The following is a 20705-nucleotide window of genomic DNA, read 5'->3' on the forward strand; positions in this document are numbered from 1 at the left end:
TGTAATTTCCTCCATGATGTCTCTCCTGATTGCACCCGGCAATACAGAAGGCTTCTTCTTCTATGTTCTCCTCGATATAGAACTCCTGCCTTATTCAATATAGTTTCCCCTCTTTTCCCCGTTAAGAAACCTCTTCCTTATATACTTGGCCATGCTCATCTCTATACTCCCCTTTGTCTCCAGCTTCAGATCCACTGTTGTGCTCCTAGTTTGTGATAATTGTTTAGTGAATCAAATGGAATTTCATCTGCCAGTTGTTTACCTACCGCAGTGCTCTAAAACTAGGAACTAGAAAAGAGACCACAAATTGCCCTCTTTGGCCATAGGCAACAGATTCCCAAAGTCCCACCATGAGTGTGTCTGAAATAAATTCCATTTACATCCATCAGGCATCAGCCATATGACCTGAATCGGGCACATGGGAAATTCAGAAATAAACACAGCCTGGTTCCTGCCCTTGTGTTTTAGTGGAACCCGGTAAAATTATTGTAAAAGAAGTTACTTGGAGCAGGAGTGAAGGGGGAGTTCTGTTGGCAACTAGAAAAAGCTCCACACGAGGAGTGGCCTTTGATTGGCACTTTAGATGAAGGCGCCTCTTATACCCAGAATTGATCAAGCTGGATGCAGATGTGGAGGAGAGCAATAGTCAATCATTATCAGATGTCTAGCAGAAGCCTCTGTCAGTTTTTTCTGGTTGTCACCTCAGAATGAAAAGGAAGCCCCAAGGAAATGGGACACGGGACAGAGACACATTTTGCTATAGGTGAGAAGTATATCCTGCAGTGTCTAGGCATGCCAGGTCTAGGGAAGGCTCAGGAAGACTCCAGAAGGAGAGTAGCTGGAAAGGCAGTAGGAGGGAGGAAGGGAAGGTCAAATCTTAGACAGGGAGTCAGGGGGCCCAGATTTGAGGTCATGCTCTACCTTGACCTTGGGCACGTAGCTTCCTTCTTCTGAGTGCAGCTGTCCACCTCTGTGAATAGGTCTCTACTCTTTTCATGCATGCTGTCAGGTGTGGACAGCCAGAAATGCCCTGCCACCATGGGTCCTTCAAAGAAAGAACTGGCCTGGTTGTCTCCTCTCTTCCTGAGATGAGTGATCTTGCTCAAACCATAGCATACCTCCTCCCCTCGAGAGAATGTCTGAAAGCCCACCATTAGCAAGTCACTCAATTATATTCCTTTTATGAGTATTGAATGCTGGCTCCTGGGAAGCACAGGAAAACTAGGCTCTGTCTCCAATTTTTCTGAAACCTTCCCGGGGGAGCTAAAGTTCCTTGGCCTGGCTGTGGGTTGCTTCCTGACATCAGAATCCGAGGCTTTAATGAGCATTTCTCACACTGGCAGGGCACCTCTCTGCCATGGAATGGTGTCAGACAGAGGTGCCAAAGCCGGGAACCTTGGGCCACCCCTAACTGAATGAGCTGGAATTTGCAAATGAACTGATTTCTCGGCTTCAGTTCATCTGTTTGCTGGACTCCGCGGGCATCAGGCCACTGGGCAGCTGCTGCTACCACCACAGCAGTCACAGGGATTCCCACTTGCCTGAGAAAGGGGAGGTGGCATTGTCGAGGCAGGTGGGAGAAGGTTGGAGCACAGGCCATTAGCCTCACACCGACGGGTCTCAGATCCTCATTTGCCAGCCTCGTGGCCTAAGTCCCTGCATCTCCTTTGCAAAATGGGATTATAACAGTCACCTTTAGATTCAGTGTGAGGAGTAAGGTTTTCAAGTTTAAAGGGCCTAGTAAAGTGTCTGACTGAGTAAAAAGCAAAAGAGACATCAAGGGAGAGTTAGTTAGCAGTGGCTGCGACCTAATGTTTTTTGCTAAGTGTCAGAGGAATTAATTCATTTCCTCCTCCTCACAACCTTCTAATGTAGCTACTCTTACTATCCCTCATTAAAGGCAAAGGAACTGAGATACAGAGAGGACAACTTTATGCCCCAAGTAAATAAATGTTCACTTCACCATTACTTCAAAGAGGTGGTTATGATAAGACTTAGTGGAGAGGTCAAACATCGATCATTGGCATTTGGCCTCAAGGCTTGCTGGAACCTTGGTATCAAACTGGAAAGGAAAAGGTGGGTTCTGGTTATCAACTGGTACAAGACAGCTCACCCCAAGAGCAGCACTGCTACCGCAGGCTGTCTTCCGTCAACCAAAAGTGAGTTACAGGCCCAGCCTGGTCTGGAGGGTGTGATTCCGGGAAGGGCAGTTCATCGGTGGGGAAGAAGTGGGGAAGGGGGATGGTCTTTTCTGGAGGTCAGCTACCATAGGAAGGACTGAGTATAATTGTGACTCTCCAGATGTTGGGCAAATAAGGTAGATGATGATAATAATAATAACCATAACCGCAATAACAACCACCACAGAAACAGTAGCGATGGCTTACTGAGCAGGTACTTGAACAGGCAATAGGGGCAGTTAAGTATAAAGACTCTGAAGTCAGACTACCTGCGTTAAATTCCGGCTTTGTCACTGCCTGCCTGGTAAGCCTGGGGAGGTTACTAACATCTTTGAGCCTCAATTTCCTCATCTATGAAGTGGGAATTAAAAGAATGCCTGCCTCATAGGGTCATGGTAAGGATTAAATGCATTAAGTCCCATAAAATGCTCAGCACTGGGCCTGGCACATGGAGGGCACACAATCCTTTTAGCTCTCTTTCTTCTTACTGCTATTTTTACCAGGCACTGTTATTTTGCATATAAATTGCTTGGCCCAGGGTAATCATCCCATGAATCTGATGTTGATGATGATGACATATTTTCCCATCTAATCCTCATGCCATCTCCACGACGTAGATGCTATTGGATCTGTTTTGTAGATGAGGAAACTGATGAGGCAGAGTTTTAATTAACTTGTCCAAGGTCACACAGTAGGTAAGTGGCAGGATATGAGTAGCCTTGCTGGCTCCACCAGCACGAAGCAGAGTGTATCGCAGGGCTTGGTGGTCGGGAGCCCTGCCCAGGCTCTAACATGATGGGTGCAAAGCAGCAGGCTCTCTTGTGCTCTGTGACAGGGTGCAGCTGCAAGGGAAAGTAGCTGAACTGTGGAATAAGGTTGAGTAGGTGGTGTGCCAGAGGCAGTCTCAGGTCATCACGAGTGATGGTAGACCAAGATGGGTATTTACAAGCTCTAATCTGGTGTTCTGAAGTTTAGGGAAAGATCCTGGGTTGTGAAGCCCTAAGTCAATCTTGGAGCCCAGGTGGAGATAAAAACACATATCAGATGTATCCCCAGAAGATAAAGAGAAAAGGCCTGGTTCAGTCCACGTAGCTCAGGCATTTCCTGAGAGCTTATTATGTGCCAGAATCTGGAAGCACAAAGATAAATAAGAACTATCCTTACCCTAAGACCCACTGTTTATTAGGTGAGGGCCACAAGACTAACTCCAGATCACATCTGTTGCTGAGGATCCAACACCCAGCTAGTGTTTATTGGGTGCCCACTATCTATCATATCCTATTCGCGATGCAGAGGATAGTTGGATTTCCATTAGCCTGGGTGAGAGTGGGTGCTAGTGTTGGACCTGCAGTCGAACAGATGAAGGGAAAGCAGGCATGCACAAGGGATGTTCCTATGGGCTGTTTTGCCACCAGTATATCCTTACATAGTACAGAGTTAGAAATCATCAAAGCTTGGGAGTTAGACTTTGAGGTGGGCCACTGCTATTACTGGACACTGAGACTTTCTGAGCCTTGGCTTTCTCATCTATAAAATGGGTGTAATAATTTCTGCCTGCCTGCCACTAAAGGTCACAGTGGGATTCACCTGGGATAGTGTATCTAGTAGCACTTTGTAAACTCCGAGTGCCCTGGGAAAGCCGGATATGCAAGGGTAAATTAGAAGCTGAACTGATCAGGAAGAGAATGAGGCTGAGTTTAATTCTAAGGCAACATACAATAAGTAACATTTATAAAGCACTTACCATGCCCCAGATCCTGTCCTATGCACTTTCCCCTTATTTAATCATCCTTACAATCCTACCTGGTAGCACTAATTCATTCCCACTTTACAAATGGGGGACTTAAGGCACAGAGATGTTAAATGACTTGCTGAAAATTATGTAGCAAGGGACATGATTCAAACCCAAGCTATGTCTATTCTTGTAACCTCCATACAATTCTGCCTGTCCTGAAGCAAGGTTTTAGATCACCTGCCTAGACTAAAAACTGAATTGTGGTGGAAACTAGCTCTCGTTGCAATGGAGGGGGGGAGGAAAGAAGGGAAGAAATGCAAGGAAGAAGGAATGGAAGAAGGGAGGAAGAAAGGGCAGAGACAAAGAATACAGAAAAAAGGGAAGAAGGGAGGAGAAAAAGAAGGACAGAGGAAAAGAACAGAAACAGAAAGTCAGTTTGGCCATGTTCAATCCCGTTGGCTTCTGTGCAACTCCATAAGTGTTTACTGAGCACCTGACATCCCAAATCTTTGCCAAGAAGTAGATGGCATTTGACAAAACAGGCCACCAGGTCTTCAAGCGCAACACACCACTATCCGGCCCCAGGGTGTGCTGAAAAGTACGCTGATGTGTGAACCAGGGAACCTGATTTCAGGTTTTGTTTCTCCCTTGTGTGGGTGGTGATTGGTCTCCAGCCTTTACTCCATGAACACACGGTGCCAGAGTCGTGCCTTGAAGGGGAGTATACAGACTGAGTGGCAGCACATGTCGGACCTCACCTTTAACTGGAAGAGCTCTTGATTTATCTAATTTCTTTATGGGAGTTCTGAATTAAAACTTATGTGGGAATATAAGAGGATTTCTCTGCCTTTGTGTATGTGTATGTGTGAAAGCAATTTGAAAACGACTGAGCTCAATTATCTTCAAGGTCCCTCCCAACTCTAGGAGAAATAGCACTCACAGAGAGGGAGAGAGTAACAGTTCAACTCCAAAATATTGGTAGAAGGTCAGTAATTGAATCTCTGAGCAGTATCGCTTTCAGATGATGCTAATTAGTCAATTTTAATATGTGACCTATAGTTCAAACCACGCTCTTCTTTGGCCTGAAATTACAATGGTCTCTTAACTAAGTCTCCCAGAATCCAGCCTAATCACTCTCCAATCTGTATTCCATGAGGCCATCAGAATGATTACTTAAGGAGCAAATTGAGTCATATCACATCCTGTTTCAAACCTTTGGGTGACTACCCCCACCTCTTTGGAGAAGAACTGCCATGATTTGCTCCCCTTTTAAACTACATTTCAATCCTTCCCTTTCGGATCTCTCAAAACTAGCCCCACTAGACTTCAGTTCACTAAACATACAGGACACCCTCCTACTCTGTAGGCTCTGCAAAGACAGTTCCCTCTACCTGGAATGTGTCTCCCTTTTCCCTTCACTTCAGTGGCTCCTACCTGTCCTTCGGATCTCAGCTTCTCAGCGCAAATGCTCCTTCCTCAGGAATATGTGCTCTGCCTTGAAAAGCTGTGTTAGAACCTGTTTTGTTGTTGTTTATGCTTTCCTAGCCCTCTAACTTCCAATTACAGTCCAAATCACAGTTTACTCTTATATTTTTGTTCGTCTATCTGATTAATGCTTGGCTCCCTCCTGAGGCTGTAGGCTCTATTCATGCAACTCTTCCCATGTTCTTCATCACTTTAACCTCTTAGACCCTAGCGCAGTACCTGGCACACAATTGCGATTCAGAAAACTTTGTTCAGTCAATGTGCAAAGATAATATTTTCTATGCAGAAGGGTGGCCCAAAGTCATGCTGACATTATCTTTTAAAACTTGAGTTCCACTACTATATAACTAATCAATGGATATTCCTCATGTACTGTATATATTTAGATTGTATTCCTCATTCACAGATGAAGAAACTAGGGCCAAAGGGACTTATCCAAGATCACTCAGGAAATTTGTGAATATACAACCATGGCTAAAATCCAGGCCCTCGGAACGACAGTCCAGGCAGTTTGGATTCAGATACTGAAAGTCTCTCTTGCTAAGTCTGTTACTTTGGGAAATGTTCTCTATTGAAAATAAAGGAGGCCAAAAATAGACACTTCTCAGAATTTATTAAATTCAATGAGATGAAGTAAAATTTCTAGCACAGAGTAGGTACTCAATGTCAGTTTGATTTGATGTGTTTTCCCTACATCCTGCTATCTCGTGAATTTTTTAGAGGTTACATCATTGGGAGGCAAAGCAGACGCATAGAAGCTTAACTTGTGGGCGGACAGTATAATGATTTACATTTTCTGATGACTCGTGGTCTTTAGTTTATTTTTACTTCCCCAAGTTCGCGTGGCCTTGACCCCGCAGCACAGGCCCTGGCCAAGCACAATGTAATTATGCATGGTTGAAATGACAGTCTCCTGGGGGCATCAACCTCCGTGTCCAGTCCTGGGGACGCAGCTTCTGAAGCCATGTCAGCTTTCAGAAAATTTCCTGCTCCACACGGTGTTTAATTGGTGTCTACGGAAGGATTCAGGCCACCAAGATAATCGCTATCTCTATTGTGGTGACCCTCAGTATCCACACTGGTTTGATTCTTCTCTCTTCTCTCTGAACCCTGTACTTACTTGCCTCTGGATTTATTCTCCACAGCCTCCTGCAGTGGGACAGAGGGAGACAACTTCTTATACTTTATTGAACCGAAGTCAGTTTCAGTTTATTAGACTCACAGTCCCTGCTCTGCCACTTATTAGATGTGTGACCTCCAAAAGTCTTTAAACCTACCTGAGCCCTCTGCTTCCTCATCTGGATGAACAGGATAATAAGAACAGCTACCCCACAGAGTTGAGGTCCTAGTCAATTTGTATGATATGTAAGAAAACTCTTCCTAACCTGTGAAGAAATGCACACGCATAGTATTAATATAATCAGGAACAAAGCAGTACCAGGCTCCAGGGGTTTGATGGAGACACCATTTCTGCTTCCAAGGAGCGGATGGTGCTGATGAGAAGATAAAGCATGAACAGCCAAATGCAATAATGTGATAGAGAGGCCCTGGGTTTAAGATAGTTAAGACCTCAAGCTCTAGAGTCTGACAGGCCAAGGTGTAACTACTGTTGACTGATGATGTAACTATGGTATGGTATTAAGATATCCAAGTTTCAGTTTTCTGATTGATATGATGGGGATAAAAATGGCACCTAGCGTTGGAAAGTCAGTAAAATAATATGCATGACACTTGTCACACATAGTCAGTAGTCAATAGCGCATAAGACTCCTTGTCAGAGAAAATCGGAGTCTAATAGTTGACCAGTTGTTTCAAATGTTAAGTTAAACTAGGGGATCCTAAAATATATATCTGCTATAACACATAAGTGTATTTTATTTAAATTTAAAACATGTAACGTGTACATCCATTGGCCAGCTTTTTGACGTAGGGAAAAATCTTTTTTGTGGGTTTTGGCATACTCTGCTATTTAACATTCTTCTGACTCTCTTGCATAAGCCACATCCAAAATTGTGTATTTACAACTTGGGTTTATTTAAAGTTGGAACAATAGCTTGAACTGTTAGGAAGCTGTCTAAACGTTTCTAGCTTTTTATGAGCACCTTCAATCTTTTTCAGTCACCTTACCTTTATCTGAATTAATGGTTTTTAAGCAAATTTTCTTTATAGAATTTTTCCAAATAATTCAAATTAGTTCCTATAGAAAGAGCAACTTGTTTTCTTCTGCTGCTCATATTTCATTGATTTATTTACTTTTGATTCCGTGACATAGTAATAGCAAATGCAACTGGTATAAACAGATTTGGGAACAGACAAAATTGACCCTGGCTAAGTGTGCTTCTTCCTTGGTGGCGACAGAAACATGGAAGCCTTATAATAGTGCAGCCAACCAGCCATGGATTTCAGTGTGCCATGGGCTTCACACACCACTTTCATCTGAGGGAAGGAATCATGTCTGTTTTGTGGCAGGTCAGTTGTGGGGGAATCAATGAGGAAAGCTAGTCCTGACATAGAAACTCTTACACCTAGTCCCTTGTGCAGAGTCATACAATAGGAAAAAAATATATTAATAGTTAATATGCATTAACTATTCATTATATACCAGGCACAGTTTTAAATGCTTTGAATATATTAACTCAATCCTTATAATAACCCTATGAAATAGGTTCTATTATGTGGCCCATTTTGTAGACACAGAGTTTAAGCGATAATAAAAGTAAATGCCACAAGAAAAGAGAAGAAAGAAAATACGTTCCCACTGAGGTGACTGGAAAATTCTCCTTCTCTCTTTGTCTGGCTTGCTGTTTTGTCCTTTAAATTTCAGATTGAACCCCGATCTCTCAGGGACACTTTTCCCATATATTTAACCAGGTTGCAGTCCCCTGCTGTACGTCTTGACTGCATCCTACCCAGATTTTCCCTACCACTTGGCATATTGCAATTGCGTGTTTAATCCCAGACTTCCCCTACTTCGCCACAATCTCCATAAGGACAGGGACCTTGTTTTTCTTGCTCACCAATGTATGCCCAGTGGCAGATAAAGTACCTGGCACATAACGACACACAACATTTGCCAGACTGAAGAAAGGGAATATTTGAGATAGGAGTTGAGAGATGGTGACATTTTCAACTAGGGATACAGAGGATATTCTCCCATGGAAGAAAACAACATATGCTTCTGAAGAATTGAGTCTGAGGGTAATTTCATCCAGAAATGGGAAATCAGAAACCAGAGAATGTACGTAAATTATGATTATGTATGTAGGTTTTAGGATCAGACAGCCTGGTAAGCTGCAGACTCTGTCTTCTGGGTCTAAAGTGCTCTTCATCTTTAATATGAGGATAATAACAGTGGCTCCTTCACAGGGTTGTGTAAGGATTACTCAAGAAATGTATGGGGGATCTTAGCATAAAATAAATGGCGACTAAATATCAGCTCTCAGTGTGATTGTCCTCATTGCTATAAAATAAGGTTAGCCCTGAATGTTGCAGTGACACAGTGCATGGATTGAATACCTCACTCTGGAATTTCTATCTTATCGTTTAGGTGACGGGGAGCCATTGGGGAGAAAAAGAAACAGAAGGGAAGCTAGGGTTTTTTGGGTGTTTTCTGGTAACCATTTATAAGACAAACTAAAGAATCGATGGAATCTCTCTCCCAGGTGTGAAAGGATTCAGCATTTCTTCCCCATGTTTACGGAAGTATTACCACTGATCTATGGATTAGAACAGCACTTCTCAAACTTGAAAACTAACAGATAAACTAGAAGTGAGGCAGCACTTCTCACCCAGAGACTTTTTAAACACAGATTGCTGGGCTTTGCCCCCAGAGCTGCTGATTCAGTAGGTCTGGGATGGGCTTCAAGATCTTAGGTGATTCTGCTACCACTGGCCACGAGGCCATGCTGACTCTGGATTAGGACAACCCACTCACAGCCAGAAATATGGTCTCCTTCCCTCTGTGTACTTGGTAAAAGCAAGCAAAAGTGAATTCTGGAGGATATTGTAAAGGGGAAAAAAAGAAGGGGCTTCTGTGATTGAGTAAGTTTAAGAAATGTTGAATAAAAAAAAGAAATTAAATAGAGAGGGTGTCAAGTTTGCATTTTTCCAAGCTTCTTTGGCCCTGGATCCCTTCTTCTTGAAGTTTCTCAAGGGAATGGGTTAGAACATAGCCTTGGAAAAGATTGATTTATACTAGATTAAGAGGCAATGTTCTAGATTATTTGGTATCATACCACAGGTTTTGATTTGTTTCCTGTCAATACAGATCCTCATCCTTCAGCTAATCCTCTTTGAGTTGAATTTCTAACACCTTCTGCTTAAGCAGATGCTAATGGATTTGTAGCCCGGCAGGTACTTCTCCCATTGAGAGGTGGCATGACTGCTAACCAGCAGCTGCCAAAGCAACAGCAGGAAGATGCTCAGCTTCTCGTATAATTAGGGAATAAATTTACCCCATTTGGCTTAGGGACTTTCCTAACCTTAAAGAAGTAAACTGTTACTAAGACAAATACTTAATGTATAAATTATTTTCATGTTTGCAAGGAGCTTTCACATTGCTGATCTTATTTGATCCAAGTAACCCATGGGAGAGCTAGAGCAAGACTAGACTACCCATTTACAGATGAGAAGACTAAGACTCAGCAAATTAAATGACTCACCCCAAATTATAGAATGATGCTCCTTCTGTTGCATTCCTACATACTCACAGTCCTTTTTCCTTCCCAAAGAATATTTGTATTAGCATTTATACTGAATCTTCATTAATTCATCCATTTATCCATTCATCCCTTCAATCAACAAATATTTTACTGAGCACCTACTCTGTGCCAGTCATTATGCTATCCCTGTTCACAGAGAGCTTGAAAACTAGCAGATAAAATAAAAATTGAAATAGTGTAAAGCATGGGTTCTTTACACTAGAAACCTGAGGTCAGGGAGATTAAGTGACTTAAGATTTTGAAATCACACATGCCCTAGCTGGGAGAGAACCAAGAGGCAATCTAATCTATTCCTGTCCTTTTATTAGAGAGTAAAATGAAGCAGGGTGGGAAGTCTCTCAGCCGCAATAAATGTATTAGTTCTTTAGCTGCATAAAAAATTGCCACAAACATAGAGGCTTAAAACCATGCATAATTATTATCTCACAGTTCTTCATGGATCAGGAGTCTGTGCATGGCATAGCCAGATCTTCTGTTTAAATTTCAGACTGAAATAAAGTTGTCAGCCAGTTCAGGCTCTTATCTGGAGGCTAGGAAGGAATCTATTTTGAAAACCCATTGGACTGTTGGCAGAATTAAGGCCCTTGAGGTTGTAGGACTGAGTTCTCCATTTTCTTGATTGCTTTGACCAGAAGCACTCTTCACTCCCAAAGACTGAACTCTGGTCCTTATATGTGCCCCTCCATTTTCAAAGAAGCAACGTTGCCCAAATCCCCATGCTTCCAATCTCTCTATCTTCTCCAGACCTCTGGACTTTTAAAAGGATTTGTGATTAGATTAGGTCCGCCTCTTTAGATCAACTGGGCCATACAACAGAACACAATCACAGAAGCGATATCTCATCATTATCACAGGTTGTAGGAATTAGGGCACAGTAATATAGCTTGGTAGTAGTAGAAAAGGAAAGAGATACCCTGAATTCTTGTTCAGGTTCACAGTATACAATGTTTTGAATATCCTCTCTTGCCCCAAATTTAGGGGCTTACACATGATCATGTTCAGGAAATTGCACTGGATGTAGATAGGCAATTCAACTCCCCATGGTGTTGACTGGCTTCATTCATTGGTAAATCAGCTGGTAGCTGAGCTGAAGGTTCCAAGAAGGCTTTACTCACGTGTCTTGGGCCTTGATGGGGATGGTCAAATGCCTGGACCCAACTGATTGGCTATTCTGCCTTTCCATGTATTCTCAGGACCTTCCACGTGGAATCTCTCATCGGGTGCTCAGATTTCTTATAAGGAGTATCAGGACTCCAAGAGACAGTTTTCCAAGCAAGAGAAGGTTGAAAACTGCTAGTCTTTTAAAGCCTGGGTTCATGAACTGAATGAATCATTTCTGCCTTATTGTATGGGTCAAAACAATTATAGAATCTGCCTAGATTCAAGGAGAGGGATTATTGACCTCACACTTCTATGAGAGGAGTGTCGAATAATCTGTGGTGTTCAGCTGACATAGTGGGTTTTGTTTGTTTTGGCTTGTTTTTCCACTCAAATCCCATTTCACACCAAGTGGAGTGCACTCATCAGAGACCTTATGAGGAAACATTGTATAATGTGAAGCCATCCTTTAGAACGCTTGCAAATCAGGATTGTTGTTTCTTAGAATTATTTAATTTTACATCTTTTTCTGCATGTTTCTTCCCAGTGCATGTTTTTGTTTGTTTTTAATTTTGTCTTTTTTCCCTTGGAAGCTGGTTAAAGACGTCAAGTGTCCCAGGAGCCCCTTTTATTTTCTTACTTGGTGGGTAAAAGTGGAGTGAGGATTCTGGGAGTGGGAAGGAAAGGTCAGTTGTATAATCCTCATACAGAAAAGTGGAGTGCGTAATCCTTGCACAGAGAAGAGGATAAGGTGGTAGTTCTGGCCTGCCAGATACTATTTGTGTCACCTCAAGCAAGTCATGTAACCTCTCTGGGCTCATGAAAATGAACCAGGCCTTTTCTAAGCATCATTCAGTGGCAGGATTCTGAAATTCTACCATTTGAACCCCACAGATAGTGCCTCTCAAAGTAAATTCCCACCTTGATTGCCTCTGAACAACTGATTTTTGTGTGTACCTGTGTATGTGTGCATGTGTATGTCATGGGATAATTTGCATGACAAAGACCTATTCTGAGTATGTATGAAACTTCCCTGTTAAGAGGCACAAGGCCACAAATAAATCTATGGGCAGCTGGCTGTCAGTCACAACAGCCTACGAATGTCCTCCCCACCACATGGCAACGAAACTTTTAACTAAGAATACCTTTGGCATTTTGTTTTAATTAATGGGAGGGAAAAAAGAAGGCAGTGAGGCTGAACACTGCTGCCAACCAAGGATGTCCATTCTGGGCGAGGGGCAGGGAGATGTGTGATGACAATTAAGCTTTGCCATGAGTGACCTGAAGGATTTAAGCCAATACTACGAGGCATATCTCTGTTTCTATCCCTGTCATTCTGCCTTTGTTGCAAGTAGGGCAGTTGACTCACTCAGCTGACGTAAGAAAAGAAAATAAGCATCTCCAGTTCCTTTTTGTTGCTTTTAGGTTCCCTGCCTCCCCCGGTCTCAGCCCCCACACCCGGCACTCGGAAGTGGATTCCTGTTTGGATAGAATCTAGAGGCACTCAGAGATTGAGTCATGAATAGAACTAAGTTCTTACAATTTCTGTGGATAAGAGGATAAGAGCTCTTCCTTATCCTCCTTCAGAGCCACCACCTCCTACCTCTCCTCCCCATCGCCACCCTCCAAATCTTGCCAATGAGACAAATAATCCTAGTGACATGACAACTCATTGGTGACCTTCACTAAGTCATTTCTCCTCTCTGAGCCTACTTTTCACATCATTAGAATGAGATTGCTGATCAACTTTCAACACAGCCTATGGCACAGAAAGAGTGTGAGGGCCCAAAATTAGAAAACAAAGCAGAAGAGCTTGAGAGAGTGTAAAAGCAGTTTAAGAATGTCGTATATTGTAGTCTCAAAAATATTATTCTAGTTGTTTAATAGGATCATCTTATTTTGGAAGTTTGTAAATTTTTGTATTGAAGTATAACATATATGTACAAAGGTACAAATACTGCAAATGCACAGCAAGAGAAAGTGTCACAGACTGAATTCATGCTTATGCTCAGCTCCCAGGCCAACAAACAAGGAATCTGGGGACCAGGCAAGTCCACCCCACCCCCTGCTATGCCCATCATTGACAGCGTTGCCTCTTATATACAGTAAGAACACTTTTGTGTCAGGCTTTTTTCACCTTTTCATTCTTCTGTGAGATCCCACCATTTATTCTTTCCCATGGTTGAAGAGTATTCCATTCTGTGTGTGCAAGTCTCCTTAACTGCTGAGGGACCTTTGCACAGGTCTCCAGTTTAAGACTCTGACAAACAGCGCTGCTCTGACCATTCATGTACGTGTCTTCTGGTAACATATAGATGTATTTTTGTTGGGTATGTACCAGGAGGAGAATGGCTGAGACATCCATTGGGCAGGCATATGTTGGGCTTTAGTAAAAAATTCCAGTCTCCCAGATTTGCTGAACCAATTTTCACACCCACCAGTAGCGTATGAGAATTCTGGCTACTCCAGATCTTTGCCATTCTTAGTGTTTCCACCTTTTTTTTCAATACATTCATTTTATTTTATTCTAGCCTTCCTGATCTGCTAGTATCTCATTTGACTTCAATTTACATTAGCCTGATGACTGATGAACTGGGGTGTCATGTTTTTTGACCTTTTGAATCTCCTGTTTTATGAAGTACCTGTTCCTATCATTTGCTGGCACTCCCTTTTGGTTATCTGACTTTTTTCTCAACTGGTTTTTAGGTGTTCTTTATGTGTTATGAATTTCATCATTCATTTGTTGCTTTGATGTACTGCAAGCATACTCTTTCACTAAGAGTTCGATTCACTCTCTTCATGCTATCGTTTTTTTTTTTTTTTTTGTATGCTGTATGGTGGGATCTCACGTTTCATTATTTTTCCATGTGAGTATCCCATTATTGCAGCACCATTTGTTGAACTTTTTGTTTGCTTGTTTGTTTTGTTTTTGGGGGAAGTGCATGGACCAGGACGTGAACCCGGGTCTCCCACATGGCAGGTGAGAATTCTACCACTGAACTCCCCTTGTACCCCCTTCATGTTGTCTTTTAATGAATATGTTTTAATCTTAATATAATTCTGTTAGTTACTTTTCCTTCATGGTTAGCACTTTGAAGAAATCTTTACCTGATACAATGTCATAAAGATTGCTTTCCTGTATTTTCTTCTCTAAGCTCTTTTGTTGTGATTGTTATTGTTTTGATTTTTACAGTATATATGCAATCCATCTATTACTGATTTGGGAGTACAGAACAGGTTAAATGTCAAAATCTATTTTTTTGTTTTAATATCAATATTCACATGACCCAATGGCATTTAATGAATTCATTCCCCAGATTTTTACATCTTCAATTATACTGATTTCAAAGGGACCGTTTGTTATGTGAGCTCAAGAGGAACACAGCAGTTTCTTTTCACACTAGCCAGTGTGCACTTACTATATGTCAGAGGCTTTACGTACATTTTCTTTTCTGATCCTTGAAACAACCGTACAAGAAATGTATTATTATTACATCTAAGAAAACTGAAGCTCAGACAGGACAAACAATTAGCGCAAGGTTAAATAATGAGTAGCAGAGCTATGATTCCATACCCAATCTTTTCTGACTCCAAAGCCCACATGCAGCTCTTTCTTCTGTAAACATCATGGTGACAACATTCATTAGAGCTGAGGAAGGTGAATAACAAGTGAGACTAGGACATTAGGCTGTAATCAACTGGGCTGTTCTAGTAAATGAGAGGAACGCTTTTATCTGAAACCTTTATAAAACAGGGCTCTTTCACTGTGAGTGTCAACTTGGGTAACAGTCAGTCATAACTTCCCAACACCAGAAACCTCCCAGGAGCTTTGTGCATCCATTTCTAATTCTTAAGACAAAATTCAGGGTCAGCATTATTTACCCCCATTTGACAGAGAAGAAAGCTAAGGGTCTGGGAAGTCAAGTGACTTATCCAAGATCAAAGAGAAAGTAGCTAACAAGCAGGGACTTACTTAACTAGCTCTGGAGTCCTCCGACCTCCCCACTCACTTCGTGGATCATTCATCTAGGTGGCCCTCATTGTCCTTTAGGGTTGACGATGACTTAGCCCCTTCTCACTTCTAGCTTTTAACTCTAAGAGTCTTGCAGTCCTCCTTCTGAGAGTACCTGATTGCTTTTGGTCCTTCCTGCAACCCTAGCGGAGCTTCTGGCTGCTTCTTTCACTTACCTCCAGCATGTCCATGCCTCCAGACAAAATGCTGAATTTGAATATGCAGCTGATGTTGCCTGTTACCTCCTTCCAGACACAGAACTATAAAATTGCAAAAACTGTGTAATAATACTTCCCAATTATGCTGCAGACAACCTGCTTTTAAAGACCCCATTGGATTTTTACATTGTTGGTTTCCTTGTGCTTCTTCCACTCCCACCTCTGTCTCTGGTGAAGAAGATTTATTGCCTTTTTTCAGCATTCCTAAGCTATGAAAAATATCTTCAGCATGGCACAGGGCCACACAATTCTTCTTTTGGTCTTGCTTTCCTTTTGTTATGAGCCACTCAACAAGGCTCTGGCATCACGTGGGGAACTGAGAGAAGAAGGGAAAACACGTTGTTAAGACAATGGTAGAAGATCAAAGAGGGGAATGATTAAAAGCTAAATATGTATCTGGGAAAATTGATGAACAGCAAGTGCGTCTGATAGCCATTTATGATTCATTCTAGCACATCCATAAACCAATGCTCCTTTCAGTTGAACCCCAAGCATTCTGCCACCATTGATTTATTCATCTTTTATCAGAGTCATTATTTTAAGACACACATATACACAAGCACATGTGGTCATATGCGATGCAGCCAAAACATAGTGCATCATCAGGAACCCTAAAAACTACTGTTGGTCTTCCAGTCTAGTCTATGCTCTATGAAGTATACATTTTGTGGCATCTCACAGAATTACTCAGACACCCATTATGATGTCAAAGAAACACTAAGAAAGAAGCAGAGGGGATAAATAAAAGAATAATTCAGAACACCAATTTCATTTCTTTTTCATTTCCTCTCCACTCTTAAATAAACACTCTTGTGGGCAAATGGGAGTTATAGATTATGGTTTTCTATTTTTGCCTAGATCTATTTTTCCCCTCTCTCCTTGACACTCAATTTGTATGATCTTCCCTAAAATGCCACTGGCCAAGCACTGAATTCCTATCTTAGGCAAAACCTCCAATTAAAATCAGCAGGGAGTTTGCTTGAATTACGATTCCCAGCCTGGGCTCCCCACCTCGGTGGTTCTGAAAGGGAGATGTGTGCCTTTGAAAGCACTGATGGGAAGCTCTGGGTGGTGGAGCTTCTGTCCTCCAAAGGATGAGCAACTCCATGCTGTGTCACCAGGAGACCTGTCAGGTCGCCAGAAAATCCTGGCTCAGGCACAGGCAGAGCCTGCAGGGAACCGACTGAGTATCCCCATGGCTCCAAGCCTGGCATCTCCTGCAGCCTGGGTTTTAGAGGGTGGCAAATGTACAGCAGGGTCATTGAGGGTGCACTGGAATTGATCTTTGGTCTGCTACTTCCATGCTGTGTGACTTTGGAAAATTCACAGTCCCTCTCTGGCCTTCAGAACCCTCATGTGTAGAATGGAAATCCCAAGAAATCCTATCTCACAGGATTGATCAGTGGATAAGGGGATATCTGCCCTGATGAAGTCAGCACTCAAGAAACATCACACCTCAATCTAAGCGACTGAACCTCAGTTTACAAGTCTAAACATGAGGGAGGTAGGGTTAGTGCTTCCAAGACTTCTTGAAGGTTTTCTGCTTCTATGGCCCAAGCTGCTTCATTTGGAATCTCTGTGGAGTAGCTGTCAATCAGACTTCAGTGTTTTTTCTGCTTGAAAATGAAAACGCAGCTTCCCACCCTCCTCTCATTCTTCCCTCCCCTCAATACCCCTATCAGAATGAATTGAAATCCTGTCCAACAAAAAGATGCTGATTTGGATGTATTAGAGCTCAGCTTTGGCTGCAAACAGAAGATGCTTTGGATCCCCAGGGACAGAGAAAAGCATTTTTATACATGGCCCTCCCTGTCTTGCATCAACTGCCTTGCAGTGGGGTTGTGTCAGCCTTCTGTGAGACCCTCCTCTCCGATGCTGGCCTATTAAGCGGGCTCCTCTGTTGCCAGGGTTGAGACAGGCTGTCACCAGCTAGCCTGGGAAATGGTATTTATAGCTCAGAGTCCCCCCTACCCCTGGTCCCCAGCCTCTCCCTGTGCACTTGTCGGTGAGCTCCAATTATCTGTGAGCAGGTCCAGAGGAAGTAAGGCATGTGATAATAGGCCCTTCACATGTTCAAACTTTCAGTATTTTTCCATTATGTCAATTTCATTTTCTTCTTGTGGTCTGCTTCCTCCTCCTTGCTTGCCTTATCGGTCTAATTTTACATTATGGTTCCGAGCAGAAAGTGCACCCATGCAGGAGCTGGACAGTCTGGAATTTGAATGTGGAGTCATTTCACGATCTCGGACAAGTTCTCTCACTTCTCAAGGTCTCATTATCTGCATCCTTAACATTTGGATGGTTCCATAAGCTGCTCAGGGAAGTGGTATGAAGAGCCTCCGACACAACCCCCGGGATACAGGGAGTGCTCAGGAGCGGTAAGCTGCCGATTTTCTCGGCTGGTTTACAGTGCCGCCTGCAATTGAACTTTGCAGGATTTCTGAATACCAGGGATGATTATGCAGGACATTAGTGAAGATGGAGAAGGTATAGGAAATTGATCTGATCGAGGCTGATTCCTTGGTATTAGAAGTTGCTTGTGTTAAAAACAAAGGAAAAACAGGAATGAGCTTATTTTCCTGGCTTTCTTCTCCTCCTAAAAATGAAGTATTCAAAAGGAAAGGAAAGTTCACTGACTTTGGGAATCAGGACTCACTGGTAACATTGCTCCCCCCTTTTTAGGTTCCGCCTTTACAGACTCCAGTAGAGAAGGGGTGGATGATTTGCCCTCCAGCGGCCCCTCCAACATCCAACATTCTGAGACTCTGAATTATGACAAACGAAGGCTTGGCCGGATTTCATCATTTCTCTCCTGCTCACTCGAATTCCACTCCATTCCATTCTCTCCTTGCAGACCTTCCTTCTACAGGGCCCCTGTCTGCTCATCTAGGCTGGGCTCCATCTTGTTCCCCAGCATCTCTGACACCAAGTCCTTTTCTCTTCTGTCACCCTCCTCCACGCTCCACCTTTTCCCTATGTTTTCTCTTTCCCTGGGCCTCACGCTCCCTGCCCGCCCCCTCCCTGTGCACCGCCTCCTTTCTAAGTCCTCTCGCTGTATCATTAATGCCTTCTTTGATACAGCCCACAACCTCATGATTATGCTGAGGTCAGGAGATGCAGGTGCCATGCAGCTCGCGAATGCGTCTCAGAGGGCCTCTGTCCCCAATCCCTCCTGCTCGACAGGGCCGGAATCCTAATTTGTCACTAGCCCCAATGCTTGTTGCAGCATCACCAGGAACTTTCATCTTTTTATTTTCCCCACCGAGGATTCGGAGGGTTTAGCCACAATGAGGCATTGATGCAAGGAGTGGGGGCTGCAGTCCTTACAAAGGGTCCCAATGATGGGACACGAGAAAGGGGGCGCTCTACGGGGTTATAGAATGCCTTGCAGATGGGAGCAGAGGAACTCTAAATGGAGTACTGTCCTGTCACTTGGAGAGGGAGTGACAGGGGCAAGTGTGGGCCATTTGAAAGAGGCATTTTGAAATGATGCTCTCATCAGATGCGACCGCGCAGTCAGAGATGTGCGGAGGGCCCCTGCAGCGCACGAAAATATCAGATGACTCATCCCCAATATTCAGTCAATGTTCTGGTTTGGGAGGTGGGAGCTGCAGAGCTCATTATGATTCTAGCTCTGTTTCCTGGAGGCTGGGCCTGCTGCTCTTCTCCAGGCTGTAATGGGATCAGTCTTGTGAAGCAGAGAGCTGGGTCGCCTGGGCTCGTGTGGGTGGGCTGTACCCAAAATGAACCCCACAGTCCCCACAAGGCAGAGAGGATGTTGCTGGTTTTTTGTGTGTGCTTGTGAGTGTGTGTTTAATGAAAAAAAAAAAAGGAGGAAAATATTAATCTTTCAGTCGTTCATTCAGCAAATATTCATCTGTTGGGCAAACATTCATTCATTCAGCAAACATTTGTAGAGCCAGGCTCTGGGCTAGGTGTTCAAGGTAGGAGAACCCTGCCTTCTAAAAACTGAGAGCCTAGAGGGTTAACAGAAGGAAACTGAGGCGTCAATGCAGAGTTTTCAGGGTTGTGAGAGAAGTTTGATTGCCAGGGGTGAGGCGGTTCTGGGGATTTGAAAGGCAGAGCCTTTACAAGGAGCAAACTAATTATTCTTCCATTTTCTCTTGGCTGATAAGCAACTCATTTAAAGCAAAGCATTCTGGTAAGCCATTTCAACAGTATCCATTTTCAAATATTCTAACATAACAAAATGGCTTCCCTCAAACTCCAGAGAGATAGTGAAATCCCTGAGAGTGTCTCAATAGCTTCAAAGGACTAGCTTATTCTCTGGGTTAAAGATACTTATTGTTATTACTTTTTAAAATAATTGCTCTATGCCAGGTTCTGTGCTAAGCTTTTTAAATAATATGAACTCCTGAATCTTCTCACCAGCCACTTAACATGGGCTTTATTATCCTCATTTCAGATAGGGATACTACAGCTTAGAGAGACCAAGTGACTTGAGCCTGGTTACAGACTGAGTTTTGAACTCTATGGATACCGTTTGTGCCAGTAGACATGCTTTTCACCGCTAGGCTTTGCCTTGGGTCTTGGGCTTGGCAATGGTGGTTCAGCAATGAAAATAACAGAATGGATGGATTGTTGATACATCACCCCATGTGCAGGTCAATGCAAAATGGTTCCTGTTTCCAGCTGGGTAAAAGGGATATCATGTTCCAGGAGGCTTTGCCACCATCACCACCATCATCACCACTATCGACATGACGGTACACGAACATCTCACAAAAGACTATCTTGGCTCTTGCTTAATATATAACATATAAAGTCACAGGTGTGAGCCAATAGACAGCTCTACTGACTAGTTACAGGACTTTGAGCCCATCATTTCACCTCTGAACTTTGATTGTCACATCTATAAAGTGTAGCTGATGGTCTCTTTGCAGTAATTACAAAAGGTAATATTTATCAAGTCCTGAAGATCTACCAAGTTTGAGGCTAAGCCATCGTATATGAAAACTCAGGTGATCCTCACAGCAACCCCCCGTGCTAAGAATGGTTAGGAAGGGTAAGGAAACTGCCCAGCATCATTTCGGCCCATATATGATGGAGCCAGGATTTTAAGCCTTCTCTCTATAACCACAAAGCTTAACTGAGGAAATAGAAGTGAATGTGCCCTGCGCAGGGCAAAAAGTACTAGACCCCTGTAAGGGATCCTTCATAGCATAGAAGACAGCCAAGAGGTGACTTGCCCAGAAATGAGGAAAGATGAAAGGCTTCTGAACTGACTACCTTACA

General features: G+C 43.0%; 1 protein-coding gene across 1 annotated transcript in view; it reads left to right on the top strand.

Moving 5' to 3' along the window:
* BRINP1 (BMP/retinoic acid inducible neural specific 1) overlaps positions 1-20705 on the top strand; it is a 183780-nt gene that overhangs the window by 160485 nt on the left and 2590 nt on the right. The gene's annotated exons all lie outside the window — the stretch shown is intronic.

This window comes from Tamandua tetradactyla, chromosome 2, assembly GCF_023851605.1.
Source record: "Tamandua tetradactyla isolate mTamTet1 chromosome 2, mTamTet1.pri, whole genome shotgun sequence".
In the NCBI taxonomy this organism is placed as follows: Eukaryota; Metazoa; Chordata; class Mammalia; order Pilosa; family Myrmecophagidae; genus Tamandua; species Tamandua tetradactyla.